We start from the raw sequence: 19,547 nt of genomic DNA on the forward strand, positions 1-19,547 counted from the left end.
AATGTTGATCTATCTAGCATTGCCTCTCATGTCTGCTCATGCACACATTCATCATTCCAGCGCCAACTGTGGTCATTGTGTGGTGGATGTGTGCCAGGTTGTAATGACGCATTAAGGTGTGACCGGTACAGCAGCTAGGTATGCGGCAGTGGTTTTGATTAGTTACACATATGCTGGGTGCTAGACTCCCAGGCGTGCACATGTGTACTGTGGCCATATCCCTATGTACATTCACATTGCCAAAGGTGGTGTTTGAGGTACTTGTCTTGTGTAAGTTGACACGTGTGCCCTTTGTGTAGCTGAAGCTGTCCCTCCATGTAAGCTGGTCTGTTAGTCACTATAGATGTTAGTCATTGTTGTCATTGTGTCATCCAGAACGTGATATGCTGTGCACATCTCATGATGTATTGCATTGACATGTGTCCACTATCATCTCCAATAGGAGGAGGCCAAATTTGACTCGTCACTTGACGGTGCTGGAGGACATGGAGGATGTAACGCTCATACGCAAATGCTGCCTGGACAGAGCCACCCTGAAAACCCTTTGTGATCTGTTGGAGCCCCACCTGCAGCCACGCAGGACATATCCAACAGCTTTCACCCCTACTTATAAGGTGATGGCAGCCCTGCATTTTTTTTGCCACGGGATCATTCCAGGAGACTGTGGCCAGCGCTGGTGGGATGTCACTACCGATGTTCAGCATGGTGCTGCGTCATGTACTGTCCGCCATGATGCTATACAAGGACAGATACATCCATTTCCCCAGGGGTGCTCAATTGCCAGCAGTGAAGGGAGACTTCTATCCCCTTGGACACATCCCCAATGTTGCTGGTGCCATTGATTGCACCCATGTCGCTCTTGTGCCACCACAGGCAAGTGAGCACATTTACCGCAATCGCAAGCATTACCACTCCATCAATGTGCAGGTGGTGTGCCTGGCAGATATGACCATCTCGCAGGTGTGTGCCAAATTCTCAGGCTCGGCCCACGACTCCTACATCCTGCGGTACAGCATTGTGCCCCAGCTGATGGCTAATCTTCTTCCAGAGCGTACATGGATTGTGGATGAGTATGCCTAGTCGTGTGGCGTGCTGTGTGTGTGTGACCTGCTGCCCTGAGCCTCTGCGACGGTGCAATGTCTATTTGTGTTTGTCATACCTAGGTGACTCTGCATATCCCAACCGTCCCTGGTTGCTGAGCCCACTGCGGAATCCCAGGTCCCCGGCTGAAGTCCGCTACAATGAGGCCCATGGGAGGACACGTCATGTGGTGGAGCGTACTTTTGGCCTGCTCAAGTCACGTTTCCGGTGCCTGGACAAGACCAAAGGTGCACTGGCATACTCGCCCGGGAAGGTGTGTCAGATTGTTGTGGCATGATGCATGCTCCACAACCTAGTCATTCGCAAGGAGATTCCCCTGCTCCTGGATGATGGTGAGGACCCAAGGCCCCAGCCTGCAAACCAAGCCGTGTCCAGTGACTTCACTTGACGGTGGGTGTCAATGTGCAACATACCCATTGTCTGATGATATTGCTTTTGTCGTGAAGGGGCATGTGAGAATTGTAGCATCAGCCAGTTGTAGACTCAGTGGTGGTTGTAAATGTTTCTAGGACATGTCATTTGGGATCATCAACAGGACGTGTATGTTGACACTTGGTGGCCATTGTGACATGTGCATGTTGGGTTATTCTGGTGTTAGGGCTTGTGTGATGTCTGTGATGCCACACCCAGACCAGTGTCAGTTGTTCTGTTGTGTTTCCCTAGGTGCCTTCGACTTCTCCTTGTCTACATACAGCCCATCCTCATGGTACATTGTGATCATGTTGAAGACTGTACACCCTGCAATAAAGACGGATCAGACACAACAACATGTGTGTGAGGATATTTTATTTACTATGGTGAGATGCAAGGGGGGTGTACATTTCCATTGGGTGGGAGCAGTGAGTTGACAGTCATGGTAGATGAGATGGTCGAGGAGTCAGCACATTGCTGTGGTGACCCAGTCCAACAGACAGATGCCATTCACAAGGCAGTTCGGGAAAGACAGTCCAAAGAGTCAATGCAGTGGTGGAGAGGGTTGCCATCATGGCTGGCTCCGTGACTGGTGTCTGGCAGGTGCTTGGCCTCCAGATACTCCCAGGGTCTTCTTGGGACGACCCCTTCATCGTTTGGCAAGGGGGGCCCTGCTGCAGGGCCAGTGGGGTCTAAAGACTCACCCCTCTCTGTGGGCGCAGGGGAGGATGGTGAACTGTCATTGTGCAGCCCACCAGAGGGAGGCGGAGGTGTTGTCTGGGGTGCAGGCCTGTCCCTCAATACCGCCACTTGCTGGCCCAAGAGGTCCACGATATGTCCCATGCGGCTGTCAATGGACCTCATCAGCAGGATGAGCTTGTGCAACAAATCGTCCGACCGGCCCGTTCGTCCTTGGGCCTGTTCGTATGCACCCAGGACTCTGGTGATGTGTTCCAGGGAGTGGGTCCCAGCCTCCTGGTGTCCCTGGGTGACCCTGCCCCTCCCACCTGCCCTGCTGCACGGACCTGTTGCCTCACCACTGTGGGCACCCGCATCCTCTCCCTGCCCTCCTCCATGGGTGGTGTGTGCTGGGCATCCTCTGGGACAGGGAGGGTGTTGCAGGCAGCACTGGTGGTGGTGGTGGTGGTGGTGGTGTTGGTGGTGGCGGTGGCTGCACAGGCTCTGACAGCAGGGGTCTGCTGTGGAGTTGTTGTTGCAACAGATGTGGGGGGGACGCCGGGGTCCTGGGACCTGTTGCTCTCTGGCACACCAGATGGGCCGGCCTCGAGCACATCGTCCACGGAATCCTGGAAGTCAACATCCGAGAGTCCTTGTACCGGGGGGGGGGATACTGGCTCTGCAGGTTGCTGGTGTTGTACTCTGCAGTGAGTTCTTGGTCACCTGTGGGTCAGATGTGAAATGGTCATTGCAGTACACCCGGCAAGCTTTGTGTTAGCTGTGTGTCATTCACTTTTTGTTCACTGCACAGTTGACATATCATCACTTTGTTGACTATGTGCAGTACTGTGCTTCCTGACATGATGAAGCGGTACAAGCATTACTTGTCCATGGTGCGAGGTGTCAAGGCATACCATGCAAAGCGTGCACTATTGAGGTTTACAGGGACTCGTTACCATCTAGGCTCTGGCACAACATGTGTTTAATTGTGGACTCATAGTTTATTTGTCTGGCCTAGCAGACGTTACATCTGGCCATGGACTGGCCATTGTCATCTCCTGCATCCCTTTGTCCTGTCATGTGCATATCTTGATTTGTGCCACCACACATGCTTTCATATTTTTCTAATGGTCATTGTTGCACTTGCCCATGGTGATACACATGTAACTAGTTGCTGTGCATGAATGTGCCCAGGCTTTCTTCTGCTTGTGCATTGGTGTGTCACACTTTGGTGGTTGTGACAGTTTCCTTAGCTTACCTGTGTGCACAGTGTGCTTGGCAATGGGGTAGGTATGCCTCTTTGTGCAATGAGAGGAATGGTGTTGTCATATGGCACCATTTAATTTGTGAAAAATTGGTGGGTGCACGTACTGGCTACCTACCTGTGAGTATTTTTGGTGTACTGCAATGGCTTCCAACTGCTCCTGGGTAGGGCGGGGGAGGGCTCGATCCTGCTGAGGTGTGGTACAGAGTGAATATTGGGAGTAGTAGTGCAGCCCTCACAGACACAAACACCATCCCAGGGAAGATGGCTACCTACCTGTAAGTTTGATGTGGGATGTGTAATGGCTGACACATGCTTCTGGGTGGGGTAGTGGGAGGGCTCAATCCGGCTGAGGTGTGGGACAGGGGGCATGGTGGGAGTAGTGGTGCAGCCCCCCATGCCCCCCCCCCCCCAGACACCCTCATTGTGAAGATGGCTACCTGCCTGTAAGTTTTTTTGGTGTACTGCAATGGCTTCCAACTGCTCCTGGGTGGGGTGGGGGAGGGCTACATCCTGCTGAGGTGTGGGACAGAGTGAATGTTGGGAGTAGTAGTGCAGCCCTTGCAGACACAAACACCATCCCAGGGAAGATGTCTACGTACCTGTAAGTTTGATGAGGGCTGTGTAATGGCTGACACATGCTCCTGGGTGGGATGGGGGAGCGCTCTATCCTGCTGAGGTGTTGACCAGGGTGCCTGGGGGTTGTTGTAGTGCTGTCTGCCTGTACACATGCCCCCATGGTTTTGTTGTTAGCTATGTTTGGGGTGAATGGGAGTGGGTGAATGTTGGGTCTGTGAGCCATGTTTTTGTGAGTGTGTGGTGCAGATGGATGGTATGTGTCCTAGGTGGTGTAGCTTTGTAGTTGTGCAAGGCAGTACATTGCAGAGTGGCGATAGTCATTTATTTGTACATACCAGCCTCCACTGCCCCGGCTACTCCTGTGAGACTCTCTGGATGCAGTATGACAAGGACCTTCTCCTCCCATTATGTGAATGGTTTTGGTGGAATGGGAGGGCCACCTCCTGTCCTCTGAGCCAGCTCACGGTTCTTGCTCCTCCACTCCTTGACCACCCTCTTCAGATCATGCCGACGCTGCATGATCTCCTTTTTTGATCTTGGGGTGGTCCCTACTGCATTGACCCTTTGACCTATCCTAGCCCACATTTGTGTCCTTGTGGCTAAGGGTGTCTGTTGGACCAGGGTACCAAAAAGCTGTGGTTCCACTCTGACTATCTCATCTACCATGACCTTCAACTCACTCTCAGTGAATTTGGGCATTTTATGTGTGGCCATGGTGTGTGGTGTGCAAAGTGATTATGGGTGCAGGAGTGTGAGTGGTGGTTGTGGTTGTGCTGTGTATGGTGTGTGTTGTGCAGGGGGGTTAGTTGTGCTGGTGTGGAGGTGGTGGTGGTGCTGTGTGTGGTGTGGCTGGTGATGCTGTGTCCTTTGCCTCTCCTGACAGCTGGCTCTCCTGTCAGCTGGGGTATGTGTCCCTTCTCGCCTGGACTTTTGCAAGGGATTGTGGTCAGGGAAGGGGCTGGTTTTATACTCAGCTATGTGGGTGTGTCCAATTGGTGTGTTGCTGACAGGTGTGTTGTTGTGGGAATTGTTTTTTTTGTTTTGCCATGTGGTTGTGTCATTGGGGTGTGTTTTGTGTATTTGTGAGGCATGTGTAGTTTTCTGTGTGCACTTTTTGGCCTTCTTGTTGGGTTTTGGCTTTGTCCGCCATATTTTAGACGGTTCGTCCGCCACGGTGGCTTTGCTTCAGCTCTTCCACTGGCTCTTGCATTCATCCCATTGTGCGACCGCGGCGGTCGGAGATGGCGGTACGTACTGCAGGACCGTCGGGGATATACTAATTTCCGGGGCGGTGTCGCCGCTATACTTGCGGCGGGTTGTTGTTTTTCCGCTGCAGTTCCAACCGCCGCGGACGGATTTTGGCCATCTCCGCCCGCTACGGGTGGTTATTCTTGGCCTCGTACCGCCGCAGTCGGATTTGTTTGGCGGTTAATGCTAATTTGGACGCCGGTTTTCCCACGGGGCCGGCGGGCGGTTGTTTTCTGCTTCCACGGCGGTCGTGGTGTTTTTCCGCCCTCCATCCTAATGGACCTCTATGTTAGGATTTTAACATCCATGAATGAATAAGCCAATAACATATTGCCAGGAATTTGAATAGTGTCAGGGGGCTTCTTGGTCACTATCTCCTTTGTGGACGCACAGTGTTTACAGCTGTCCTAGGGTAAACCGATGAGATTTTTTATATGGTATAGGTACCTGTAATACATACTTGTGATCATCGGCGCACTAGGAGGATGTGAATGTGTATATTACAATATAGAACTATGAACTGCCGTCATATGATATCAATTTTTACCTTTATATTTGCACACTTTGCACAAGAACAAAACTGCACATCTATGCACTTTACACACTTCAGGACTCAGACTGGCACTGGCACTTTTGGTATAGAGCAGCTACAGTATTTGCACTATGACATATATTGCCCAATTAGCGTATTTGTACATAGTAGAAGCATTCTTAGCACAATCAGAGTATTTGCACATTTCAAGAACCCTTTTGCCAAATTGCATTTTGCACATATTTATGAACATTGTAAAGTATATATTTTTACCCATCGTCAATACTATAATGTGTATGCGATTTGCACAATCGGCGTATTGGCACATTTCGAGAATCCTTTTGTCAAATTGCATTTTGCACATATGTATATGAACATTGTACAGTATATATTTTTACCTATCGTTAATACTATATTGTGTATGTGATTTATGAACTGAAATTTGCACTATGCACTTTCATATATAAAATCATGCACGAAAAGAAGGTAACGATGTGGAAAAGACAGCACAATATGGAAATGCATGTGAATATAGCTAGATGCATTAGGGATGGCAAATAAGAAGATAATGGTTGTTTAATGATACCAAGCTGGTTGTGCGCACAATCTATATATGTATATACAATAGGTATAATTGGGTCACGATTTGATACATTGTAGAGGAAGATGTTTGTTCTGTTGGATGCTGGATGGCACAGTATTTTCTCTATGTCTATCAGTGCTGAATGCATCATTGTAAGCGCCACTTTCCCTTTAAATTTCCGTCTCTGATATCTGTTTGTCATGTGATCAAGGACACCGTCTTGTGTCCAAAACGCATAAGAGACAGCACGGTTCGAATTCACCAAATAAATAAGAATCTGGCACCCGCTATATATTGAGTCTGTGTACCTGCTTGTACATGCATGCACTTGGGAGCCTTTCATCGGGTGCACAAATATATATATATATATATATATATATATTTTTTTTTTTCTCAAAGCACCCTCGATTCGAAAACGCACTCGAATCCAGCTAATTATTGGCTCTGCAGCATCTCTTCACTTAGAGTCAAAGCAGCCTTACGCGTTTCGGGGCTTCAATCCCCTTGTTCACAGGCATCCATGCAGAGGTACGTCACCCTTGCGTTTAAATAGGCGCGCTTTAACATGCAACTTGATTCATTCATTTGCGCTGCATGCTGGGATAGGCAGTCCTTGAATAATCAGACGTTGGTACTTTTAATTAAAGCGCCTACACATTAATAATCACCTTAGTAGGTCCGTTTCCTTCCACACAGTCTTTCATTTAAAACACCCTCTAGTGGGCCTCCAATATGAAGGATGATGTTTTTCCACGCCAGCTGGTTTCCCAATGGAGACTGTTGAACAGTTCCTTTGTCTCCGTGGCCCCCAGGCATAAGGGGTCGTGCGATTTCACGGCCGGATGACCGCAATACTATTTTTTTCTCAAAGCACCCTCGATTCGAAAACGCACTCGAATCCAGCTAATTATTGGCTCTGCAGCATCTCTTCACTTAGAGTCAAAGCAGCCTTACGCGTTTCGGGGCTTCAATCCCCTTGTTCACAGGCATCCATGCAGAGGTACGTCATCCTTGCGTTTAAATAGGCGCGCTTTAACATGCAACTTGATTCATTCATTTGCGCTGCATGCTGGGATAGGCAGTCCTTGAATAATCAGACGTTGGTACTTTTAATTAAAGCGTCTACACATTAATAATCACCTTAGTAGGTCCGTTTCCTTCCACACAGTCTTTCATTTAAAACACCCTCTAGTGGGCCTCCAATATGAAGGATGATGTTTTTCCACGCCAGCTGGTTTCCCAATGGAGACTGTTGAACAGTTCCTTTGTCTCCGTGGCCCCCAGGCATAAGGGGTGGTGCGATTTCACGGCCGGATGACCGCAATATTATTTTTTTCTCAAAGCACCCTCGATTCGAAAACGCACTCGAATCCAGCTAATTATTGGCTCTGCAGCATCTCTTCACTTAGAGTCAAAGCAGCCTTACGCGTTTCGGGGCTTCAATCCCCTTGTTCACAGGCATCCATGCAGAGGTACGTCATCCTTGCGTTTAAATAGGCGCGCTTTAACATGCAACTTGATTCATTCATTTGCGCTGCATGCTGGGATAGGCAGTCCTTGAATAATCAGACGTTGGTACTTTTAATTAAAGCGCCTACACATTAATAATCACCTTAGTAGGTCCGTTTCCTTCCACACAGTCTTTCATTTAAAACACCCTCTAGTGGGCCTCCAATATGAAGGATGATGTTTTTCCACGCCAGCTGGTTTCCCAATGGAGACTGTTGAACAGTTCCTTTGTCTCCGTGGCCCCCAGGCATAAGGGGTGGTGCGATTTCACGGCTGGATGACCGCAATATTATTTTTTTCTCAAAGCACCCTCGATTCGAAAACGCACTCGAATCCAGCTAATTATTGACTCTGCAGCATCTCTTCACTTAGAGTCAAAGCAGCCTTACGCGTTTCGGGGCTTCAATCCCCTTGTTCACAGGCATCCATGCAGAGGTACGTCATCCTTGCGTTTAAATAGGCGCGCTTTAACATGCAACTTGATTCATTCATTTGCGCTGCATGCTGGGATAGGCAGTCCTTGAATAATCAGACGTTGGTACTTTTAATTAAAGCGCCTACACATTAATAATCACCTTAGTAGGTCCGTTTCCTTCCACACAGTCTTTCATTTAAAACACCCTCTAGTGGGCCTCCAATATGAAGGATGATGTTTTTCCACGCCAGCTGGTTTCCCAATGGAGACTGTTGAACAGTTCCTTTGTCTCCGTGGCCCCCAGGCATAAGGGGTGGTGCGATTTCACGGCCGGATGACCGCAATATTATTTTTTTCTCTCAAAGCACCCTCGATTCGAAAACGCACTCGAATCCAGCTAATTATTGGCTCTGCAGCATCTCTTCACTTAGAGTCAAAGCAGCCTTACGCGTTTCGGGGCTTCAATCCCCTTGTTCACAGGCATCCATGCAGAGGTACGTCATCCTTGCGTTTAAATAGGCGCGCTTTAACATGCAACTTGATTCATTCATTTGCGCTGCATGCTGGGATAGGCAGTCCTTGAATAATCAGACGTTGGTACTTTTAATTAAAGCGCCTACACATTAATAATCACCTTAGTAGGTCCGTTTCCTTCCACACAGTCTTTCATTTAAAACACCCTCTAGTGGGCCTCCAATATGAAGGATGATGTTTTTCCACGCCAGCTGGTTTCCCAATGGAGACTGTTGAACAGTTCCTTTGTCTCCGTGGCCCCCAGGCATAAGGGGTGGTGCGATTTCACGGCCGGCTGACCGCAATATTATTTTTTTCTCAAAGCACCCTCGATTCGAAAACGCACTGGAATCCAGCTAATTATTGGCTCTGCAGCATCTCTTCACTTAGAGTCAAAGCAGCCTTACGCGTTTCGGGGCTTCAATCCCCTTGTTCACAGGCATCCATGCAGAGGTACGTCATCCTTGCGAAATCGCACCACCCCTTATGCCTGGGGGCCACGGAGACAAAGGAACTGTTCAACAGTCTCCATTGGGAAAGCAGCTGCCGTGGAAAAACATCATCCTTCATATTGGAGGCCCACTAGAGGGTGTTTTAAATGAAAGACTGTGTGGAAGGAAACGGACCTACTAAGGTGATTATTAATGTGTAGGCGCTTTAATTAAAAGTACCAACGTCTGATTATTCAAGGACTGCCTATCCCAGCATGCAGCGCAAATGAATGAATCAAGTTGCATGTTAAAGCGCGCCTATTTAAACGCAAGGATGACGTACCTCTGCATGGATGCCTGTGAACAAGGGGATTGAAGCCCCGAAACGCGTAAGGCTGTTTTGACTCTAAGTGAAGAGATGCTGCAGAGCCAATAATTAGCTGGATTCGAGTGCGTTTTCGAATCGAGGGTGCTTTGAGGAAAAAAAAAAAATATATATATATATATATATATATATATATTACCTACTGGCGGTCGCCAGTAGGTAGTTATAGTTAGGACCACGTTTCCATAGGAAATCCGCAACATTCTATTTTGAATAACTTTGGCGCCGGTTGACGAATCCTCGTGAATTTTTCAAAATAGGTGGGGCGCTACGCTCCGCTCCTACCCTGAAAGTCTCGGGGGGATTCGTCAAGCGGGGGCTGAGATAAAAGGGGGGTCCCAAAACGCGTTTTTCCCATGCATTTTTCCATAGGACCTTTAGACACAGCTACAGCCCGAACGGCTGAACAGAATTACTTGAAATTTGGCAGAGAGGTAGTCCTCAGGTCAAGGAAGTGCCTTTTGTAGGTTTGGTGTAAATCTGTTCAGTAGATTCTGAGAAAATAGCCTTTAAATCAATATATATATCTGAGCCAGCTTACGGTGCGCTTACGGTGCGCTTACCGTACGCGTACGGTGGCGAGTGCGATTCTGATTGGCCCTTAGATCTTAGTAAACATTCGAATCGGTCGAAACCAGGAAGCGGCGGCCGCCATTTTCTCTCTCGCACTCTGATAGGGGGTTGAAAAACAAAGTGCAAATCATGTAAAGGGGCTGTTTACACAGCTCCCAAGCACCTAGCCATGTCGAGGGAGTCCCCAACGATCCCCCAAGTGAAAAAAGGCAATTTTAATTTTTTCGAAAATTTCGCCGATTACGCTTACCATACGCGTACGGTAAGAAATAATAATAAAAAAAAAGATATCCACATTCTCCCCACCCCGTGTGCAAAAGGTGCCCGAAGGGCACCTTTTGTGCATGGCTCATCAGAGATAAACAAAACCTATATTTTACCTGTCACAACGATGCTCATCATATGACCTCCATGTGCGCACAGTGCGCGAAGCGCATCGTGCGTTCATGGCCCATCTAGCGTAACGTGGGCACGCGGTGCGCGAAGCGCACCGCGTGCTCACTGTGCGCGCTTGGTGCGCGAAGCGCACCTGCGCGCACCGAATGAACTGCGTTAAGTGGGCGCGCACGCCACAAATGGCGTAAAGTAACTTAGCATTTAAAAAAACGTACAAATTCACTGAAAAAACCATAGGTTTCACACACGTTATAGTTAGGAATTAGCATTTAAAAAACCTTGCAAATTCACTGAAAAAACCATAGGTTTCACACATGTTATAGTTAGCTGGACATTTTACTGATAAAAAACCAATGAAATTCCCCCGTTATAGTTACTGTAGGCAACTATAACTCACGCGACCGTAATCCTCTGCTGATGACATATGTGTCTTTATGAAAAAAAAATATTTGTAATATATGTATAGCTAAAATTTAATGGAAGAAGACATGGGCAAATAAGTGTCTAAATACAGTATTAGCATCAGCAGAGGATTGCGGTCGCGTGAGTTATAGTTGCCTACAGTAACTATAACGGGGGAATTTCATTGGTTTTTTATCAGTAAAATGTCCAGCTAACTATAACATGTGTGAAACCTATGGTTTTTTCAGTGAATTTGCAAGGTTTTTTAAATGCTAATTCCTAACTATAACGTGTGTGAAACCTATGGTTTTTTCAGTGAATATATATATATATATATATTCACTGAAAAAACCATAGGTTTCACACATGTTATAGTTAGCGGAAATTTTACTGATAAAAAACCAATGAAATTGCCCCGTTATAGTTAGTGCTGGCAACTATAACTCACGCGACCGCAATCCTCTGCTGATGCTAATACTGTATTTAGACACTTATTTGCCCATGTCTTCTTCCATACATTTTTAGCTATACATATATTACAAATATTTTTTTTTATAAAGACACATATGTCATCAGCAGAAGATTGCGGTCGCGTGAGTTATAGTTGCCAGCACTAACTATAACGGGGCAATTTCATTGGTTTTTTATCAGTAAAATTTCCGCTAACTATAACATGTGTGAAACCTATGGTTTTTTCAGTGAATTTGCAAGGTTTTTTAAATGCTAATTCCTAACTATAACGTGTGTGAAACCTATGGTTTTTTCAGTGAATTTGTACGTTTTTTTAAATGCTAAGTTACTTTACGCCATTCGAGGCGTGCGCGCCCACTTAACGCAGTTCGTTCCGTGCACGGTTTTTAGCAACTTTAATAAGCCCTGTACATTTGGTGGCCTTCGGCCACCAAAAGCACAGGGGGTGGGGTCAATGTGGATAGTGTTTTTTTTATTTAGATTTTATAAATTCATGTTGCCAAAATTTAGTTTTTTTTCACAGGTCTAATAAGCCCTGTACATTTGGTGGCCTGCGGCCACCAAAAGCACAGGGGGTGGGGTAAGTGTGGATAGTGTTTTTTTTTTATTTTTTTTTTTTAACCGTACGCGTACGGTAAGCGTACGGTAAGCGTACTCGCCGAAATTGCCGAAAAAAAAAAAAAACGTTTTTGCTCTTGGGGGATGTTTGGGGACTCCCTCAACATGACTGTGTGGGAGGGAGTTGTCAAAACAGCCCCGCAACATGTTTTTGGGCATCATGTTTGATAAATAACACTCAGTGCGAGAGACAAAATGGCGGACGCCGCTTCCTGGTTTCGGCCGATTCGAATGTTTACTAAGATCTAAGAGCCAATCAGAATCGCGCTCGCGCACGCCACCGTACGCGTACGGTAAGCGTACGGTAAGCGTACCGTAAGCGGGCTCAGATATATATATTGATTTAAAGGCTATTTTCTCAGAATCTACTGAACAGATTTACACCAAACCTACAAAAGGCACTTCCTTGACCTAGGGACTACCTCTCTGCCAAATTTCTAGTAATTCTGTTCAGCCGTTCGGGCTGTAGCTCTGTCTAAAGGTCCTATGGAAAAATGCATGGGAAAAACGCGTTTTGGGACCCCCCTTTTATCTCAGCCCCCGCTTGACGAATCTCCCCGAGACTTTCAGGGTAGGAGCGGAGCGTAGCGCCCCACCTATTTTGAGAAATTCGCGAGGATTCATCGACCGGCGCCAAAGTTATTCAAAATAGAATGTTGCGGATTTCCTATGGAAAAGGGGTCCTAACTATAACTACCTACTGGCGACCGCCAGTAGGTAATATATATATATTCACTGAAAAAACCATAGGTTTCACACACGTTATAGTTAGGAATTAGTATTTAAAAAACCTTGCAAATTCACTGAAAAAACATAGGTTTCACACATGTTATAGTTAGCTGGACATTTCACTCGTACAAAACCATTGAAATTCCACCGTTATTGTTAGTTCAGCTAACTATAACTCGCGCACCCGCAATCCACTGCTGATGATGTCACATATTACATCACTCATGACATGGTAAGTGACATCACTCATGACATCACTGATGACATCTCAAATGACATCACTGATGACATCATCCAGTGGATATGTGTCTTTCTGAAAAATAAATATTTTTTATATATGTATATCTAAAGGTTAATGGAAGAATAAATGAGTAAATAAGTGTCTAAATGGATGTTTTTTTTTGTAAAAATTAATTGTATAACTGACTTATTAACAGTATCTTAGTGAATACAAGTATTAGTGAGTAATGTTTAAATATTTAAATATCTGTATCAGTGTCTCACTTTGTGTATAAGTGGCTGCATGGGTTGGTTAGTAGCTACATGAGTGTGTATATGGGTTATTAGTTCGTTTTTAGAGTATCAGTATGAGTGTCTGTATGGTTCAGTGGGGGGTGTTACTTAGCGTATAGATGCATGAATGAGTGACTCACTGTTTGTATGTGTTTTGAAGACAGTATGTGAGCAGGGCGGTATGGGTGGATGAGTGTGTGCATGGGTGAGTAAGAGAGTGAATGACTGTCTCAATAGTGTCTTTATGAGTAAGTGCATATGTTTTAAACTAGTATATGTGAGTATTGATGTATATAAGTGAGGATATATGAGAGTGAAAGATTGGAAGAGTTCCTGTATGAATAAGTATGTGTTTCTATAAGTGATTGTTTAAGAGAGTAAGTATTTGTACGTTTCTGTAAAAGTAAGTGTAGTGGTGTGTGAATAGCTGTATATGCAAGTAAATGGATGTTTATTTGCATGTGTGAGTATGTGTGTGAGTAACTTTATGTATGAGTGTAGGTGTGTAACAGGATTTATAGGTGTATGAGTACATATGATGACTGAGAACATGTATGAGTGACTATATAGAAGTGTTGATGAATGAGTGGATGCGTATGTAGATTTTGGAATTACTGAATAGATTGTTCTAACTGGTATTGGTATCTCTATACTTTTCAAAACTTTAGTTTGTATTTTTCAATGTGTGTATCAAAGTTTATATTAGGATAAGAGGAGGTCTGCCACTCTTACACAAGGATGATGTCATCAGTGATGTCATTTGAGATGTCATCAGTGATGTCATGAGTGATGTCACTGACCATGTCATGAGTGATGTAATATGTGACGTCATCAGCAGTGGATTGCGGGCGCGCGAGTTATAGTTAGCTGAACTAACTATAACGGGGGAATTTCAATGGTTTTGTACGAGTGGAATGTCCAGCTAACTATAACATGTGTGAAACCTATGGTTTTTTCAGTGAATTTGCAAGGTTTTCTAAATGCTAATTCCTAACTATAACGTGTGTGAAACCTATGGTTTTTTCAGTGAATTTGCAAGGTTTTTTAAATGCTATTTCCTAACTATAACGTGTGTGAAACCTATGGTTTTTTCAGTGAATTTCAAAGGTTTTTAAATGCTAATTTATGAATGTATTATTATATTTTTTATATATTTATTTTACAATAAGCTACCTATGTATATAGTTATAGATTGACTGTATCCTGTAATATGGAATGGCTCAGCTCTTTTTTTTTTTTATTTGGATAAAGTTGAACAGCATAGTTAATATAAACTTATAAACAGTTTAATTTTTTTTTTTTTTTTTTTTAGGGATTTTTGACCGTGCAAAATAAAAAGCATTTTTTTTTTGCTCTTGTGGGTCCTTTTGTGACCCTGTGACAAAGCCTAGGGCGTTAGGAAGTGTCTTCCGTTACTTGTTTTCACATTCTCAACTTTTCTCTTTGGCTATCTTCTGCCATGTTGGTGCGCGCACGGTGCGCGCACGGAGTGCGCATGCGTGCGTGCTCCGTGCGCGCATGCGTGCGTCGTGCGTGCTCCGTGCGCGCATGCATGTGTCGTGCGTGCTCTGTGCGCTCGTGCTCCGTGCGCGCTTGCGTGCGTGCTTCATGCTCGCGTGCTCTATACGCGCATGCGCACATGCTCTGTACGCGCATGCGAGCGTGCTCCATGTGCCCGTGCTCCGTGCACGCTTGCTTACGTCATGCGTGCTCCGCACGGCAAGTCATGTGATTACGAAACAACACTTTTCATTGGTTCATAGTATTTTCACTTTCAGAATCTTCCAACATCACAACCATTCCCGTACTATTTCTTCTGATTTCCTGGGAGAAGGAGCTGAACAGCTTTTCTAGTACTCCAGTACTTGAAAATGGCAGAGCAGCAGTCATCTTCTGGGAGTGAGGAGGAGACCTTTGTTCCACCAAGGCAGAGGAAACAAAAAGACTCATTTATCTGGAATAAGGGCCAGAAAAAGGTGAATGCTCCTAAAGTCACCTGCACTGTTTGTGAAGTTGTCTTATCTAGAGGAGACCCTAAAAAAATACTCTTTTAGTATTTACTCCATGATAAGACACTTCAAAACAGTGCATCCTGTAGCTTACGCTCGGGAGTGTACTTTAGCTGCAAGAGACAACCCTCCAGCAGCTCAGCCGAGCACATCTCCTGCGCCGTCAGCTTCACTTTCTTCTCGACCTCTGGATATGCACCCTCTGTTGCAGAGGGTTCATATACGGTGCAATGAGTGCAATGCTCTTCTCTGTTATGGTGGGAGCAGTATTACCCTAATAGAGGAGAAGATACAGCAGCACACATGCTGCACCCCATAATTTTTTTCATTTTTTTTCTTTTTGTTCCTCTGTTCCTCAATTAACACAACGGCTCTTTTTAGAGCCACCTAACATCTAAACACTTAAACTTGATTTTTAATTCTATTTTTTTTACAATTTTTTTTCCGCCGTGCGCGCATTGTGCGCGCACGGTACGCGCACCCCGCGATTTTTTGAAAAAAAATATAACGTTTTTTTCACCCTTCGGGATGCTTCAGGGACCCCCTGACAATGGCTAGGGGGTCAGAAACTCCCTACCCTGCCCCCATTTCACGTTCTCCACCTTTCTTTTAAATAGAAACACACATTTCTATTGGTTGCAAATTTCAACCCTTTCCAAATGATTCCTACCCCCAACATGACTTCTGCCTGCTAGCATAGCAACAGATCATGGAACACTGGTGTGAGCAGAGAGGTCAGAAGTTCAGCACACAATGGGGCAGATTTACAAGCCCCTTGCACCACTTTTGCGTCACTTTTAACATGGAAAAAGTGACGCAAAAGTGGAGCAAGGGTCTTGTAAATCTGCCACAATGTTTCTAATCCAAAGAGCAAGATTGCTTGACTTTTCAAACCTAACAGCAAATCCAAAGTAATGTTCTGTGGGAACACATTTTTCTGAACCAATACAAAACATGCTTGTAAAAATGTAAACATACAGCCTAGTTTTTAGTGTTGAATGGTCTGAAACAGCCAATTAGTTCTTTTTATTAAAAAAAAGTATGTAAGCCTACATTTTACAACTATCTTTCATTTCATATTGCCATTCTACTGAAAGACACCTTCTGAGTGCATCCAGGTCTCCTCCTCACTCCCTGAAGTAGACTGCTGTTCTGCTATTTTCAAGTAAAATTGATAGCTGTTCAGCTCCTTGTCCCAGGAAATAAGAAGAAATAGTGAGGGGAGTGGCAAGGCATTTATAGAGGAGACTGTGTACATTTCACAGATGAAGGGAACAGAAGATTCTGGAAGAGAAACTAGTATGAACCAAGGCTTCTGAGTGCATCCAGATCTCCTCCTCACTCCCTGAAGTAGACTGCTGTTCTGCCATTTTCAAGTAAAATTGATACCTGTTCAGCTCCTTGTCCCAGAAAATAAGAAGAAATAGTGAGGGGAGTACATTTCACAGATGAAGGGAACAGAGGCTTCCTCTTGAACTTTAGACTCTGCATCGGTACTTACATATAGGTACCAAAAAACACTCAATTAACACAACGGCTCGTTTTAGAGCCAACCAACATCTAAACACTCAAACACAACGGCTCTTTTTAGAGCCAACCAACATCTAAACACTTAAACTTGATTTTTAATTCTATTTTTTTTACGGGTATGAGGATTAGAAAAGGGGGTAAGGGAAAGTGAGAGATGGAGAGTAAGGGGATGGAGGGATTTAGGAAACTGGAGTGAGAGAAAGGGAGTCAGGATTTCAATGAGCAAAGCAGAGTGAGGGAGAGTGAAGGAAAGAATGCGAAAAGATGAAGGGGTGTGAGATACAGACAGGAGGAAGTGAAGTAGGAGAATGGGAGTGACTATGAGTAAAGGATAGTGCAGTTAGGGAAGGTGATGGAAGGAGAATGACGGAGAAGGTTAAAAAATTAACATAGATGGAAAATGAGTAATGGAGAGAGGAGGAGTGGTAGAAACAGAGCGGCAGATTTATAACAAACTAACGCAGCATGGTGCAGCAAGTAATTTTTCTGCGCCGTGCTGCGTTAGTTTCGAAGCACAGAGATGCGACATATTTACAAGAATATGTCGCATCTCTATGCTTCCCCTATGCTGGCGCACAAACTGCAGCCATGCACCGGCGCAGGCTCCCTTGCACCATGGTGCAAGGATGCCTGCGTGGTGGGGAGATTGTTATTGTGCAGGAAGGGACACCTTCCTGCACAAAAACAATCACAAGAGGCTTTTTCCTCTTTCAATGTGTGCTGTAGCATGCAGCACGTACTGAAAGAGGAAAAAACGAGGAGAAATGAAAACATTTCTCCTCGTTGTGCCTCGCTACGCCACCTCTAGGGTGGCGTAGCATTCACACACAACTCCAGAGTTATGATTTCTCGTAAATCTGGAGATGTGTCTAGTTCTATGGGTGTTGCGTGGGAACACCCACAACAACACCCATGGACGCCCCTTCAACGCACATTGCTGCATGTGAAGTGGCTGTATTTACAAGGAGAGGAAAAGTCACGCAGGGTGGCTTTTCCTCTCCTTGTAAATATGGAGGAGCCCCTGTGCCACCAGTACGTTATGAAAAGTGACGTAGTGGTGGCGCAGGGGGCTTGTAAATCTGCCCCAGAGATGTTAAGGAAATTAAGGGTAAGACAGACAAAGGGAGAGAGACAGAAACAGACAGAGAGCAAGGAACTGAGAAGGAGTAAGGCAGTTAGAATGACTGAGACATATGTAGACAGGGAGAGAAACATGGTTGAAAAAATAGTGATGGAGGCAGTAAACCCAGGGGAGTAGTAGAGAAGGAGTGAGGGAGTTACGAAAGAGCAGTAAAGGAAGGAGAGAGAAGGAAGGGGAATGAGAAAAGCAGAGTGAAGAGAAGTGAAGAAAAGGAAGCATGAAAGTGAAGGGGTGAGAAATACAGATATTTTAAACTTACCTGACCAACAAAATAACTTAATTAGAAATAAATGGGTTTTTTTAATTGCAAGAAAAATGGATTCAATTTCCTAAATTTTCTTTCTAGATCTGAAAAAAAGAAAAAAAGTATTAATATTCAACAATACATTTTAGAAAACAGTACATATATTTTCATATTTTACAAAGTAATTTTTTGCCCTTTTTTTGCTGTTTTCAGAATATATTGAATTTCACTGAAAATAGTGATATCAATTGTATTCATCACTTAACAGCGGGCAAATAAATAAACAATCTGAAAGATTGTTTAAAAAAGCCCTGAACGTATCCTCAGTAAAACATACCTTGATAGAAATGTAACATATATATTAAAAATATCTTCTAAGAACAATAACTATTTGCAATAAATAACGTCTGTAAATTCTGTTGCTTAAGCACATGCACCAAAATAATATCTGTCAAAGAAGTCCACAATAGAAACATTTACCTTTCCATGAGGCCAAATGGTAATTTTTAAATCCTTTTTAAGTGAAATATCCAATGTTAATCCTATAAAATTGAAACAATGGTTTCTTCAGATGCTGCAATTTGTATCTAAAATTTTGGTTTTAGAAAAATTAAGTAACAATTTGGTAATTCTGCAGGCAAACGTTGCTTGAAAATCAATTGAGAATCATTACAAAGTGTCCAGCCTTTTTCACATTTTAGATACACTGTGTAATGACCACAAGTTATAGAAGGTCAATCATGTAAAATTATTGCAACTGCAACAAAAGTTTTTCCTGATATTGATAATTGATTTCCTACAACCTTCTTTATTAAAGTGTCCAATTTTGTTCCATCAGCTCTACAACGTTGTATCATTAAAATTACATACTGTCCATATTTCTTTAAAAATAACGTTGATAACATTTCTGATTTACATTGAGAACATTCCATGTTGTGATTTGCATCTTTAACTAATTTACTAAAAGTTAAAGTATGAACCTTTCAGAATCAACATTAGTGCTGCATGTGTTCATACAGTTTTCACAACAATGTTCCCATTTATAAGAGAGACCAAATATATTTTCTATTTCTACCTCTTCATCTTCCAGTACCATAAGCAGATACATTAAGAATTCCTGTGCATCTTGCTAGACATTTTGTGTAAACTGTGTACATCCAGAACATACATCTAAAAGATTTCTAACATCAGAAGCACTTTCTATTTTAGTTTTATCATTACTCAGCTTCTCATAAAGGAAACTCAGCAGAGAACATAATCTTTTTTCATGAT

General features: G+C 44.3%; 1 protein-coding gene across 5 annotated transcripts in view; it reads left to right on the top strand.

The window, feature by feature from the left end:
- Positions 1-19,547, top strand: part of LOC146833388 (single-pass membrane and coiled-coil domain-containing protein 3-like) — a 389,302-nt gene that overhangs the window by 298,202 nt on the left and 71,553 nt on the right. Inside the window, exon 4 of one of the 5 annotated variants that reach the window (XR_014960582.1) lies at positions 443-1,789. The exons of the other annotated variants lie outside the window; for them this stretch is intronic. The gene's annotated coding sequence lies outside the window, so the exon portion shown is untranslated. Of the gene's footprint in view, positions 1-442; positions 1,790-19,547 lie in introns of those variants that run through there. 5 annotated transcript variants of the gene reach the window in all.

Source organism: Triturus cristatus, chromosome 4_2 (assembly GCF_964204655.1).
Source record: "Triturus cristatus chromosome 4_2, aTriCri1.1, whole genome shotgun sequence".
In the NCBI taxonomy this organism is placed as follows: Eukaryota; Metazoa; Chordata; class Amphibia; order Caudata; family Salamandridae; genus Triturus; species Triturus cristatus.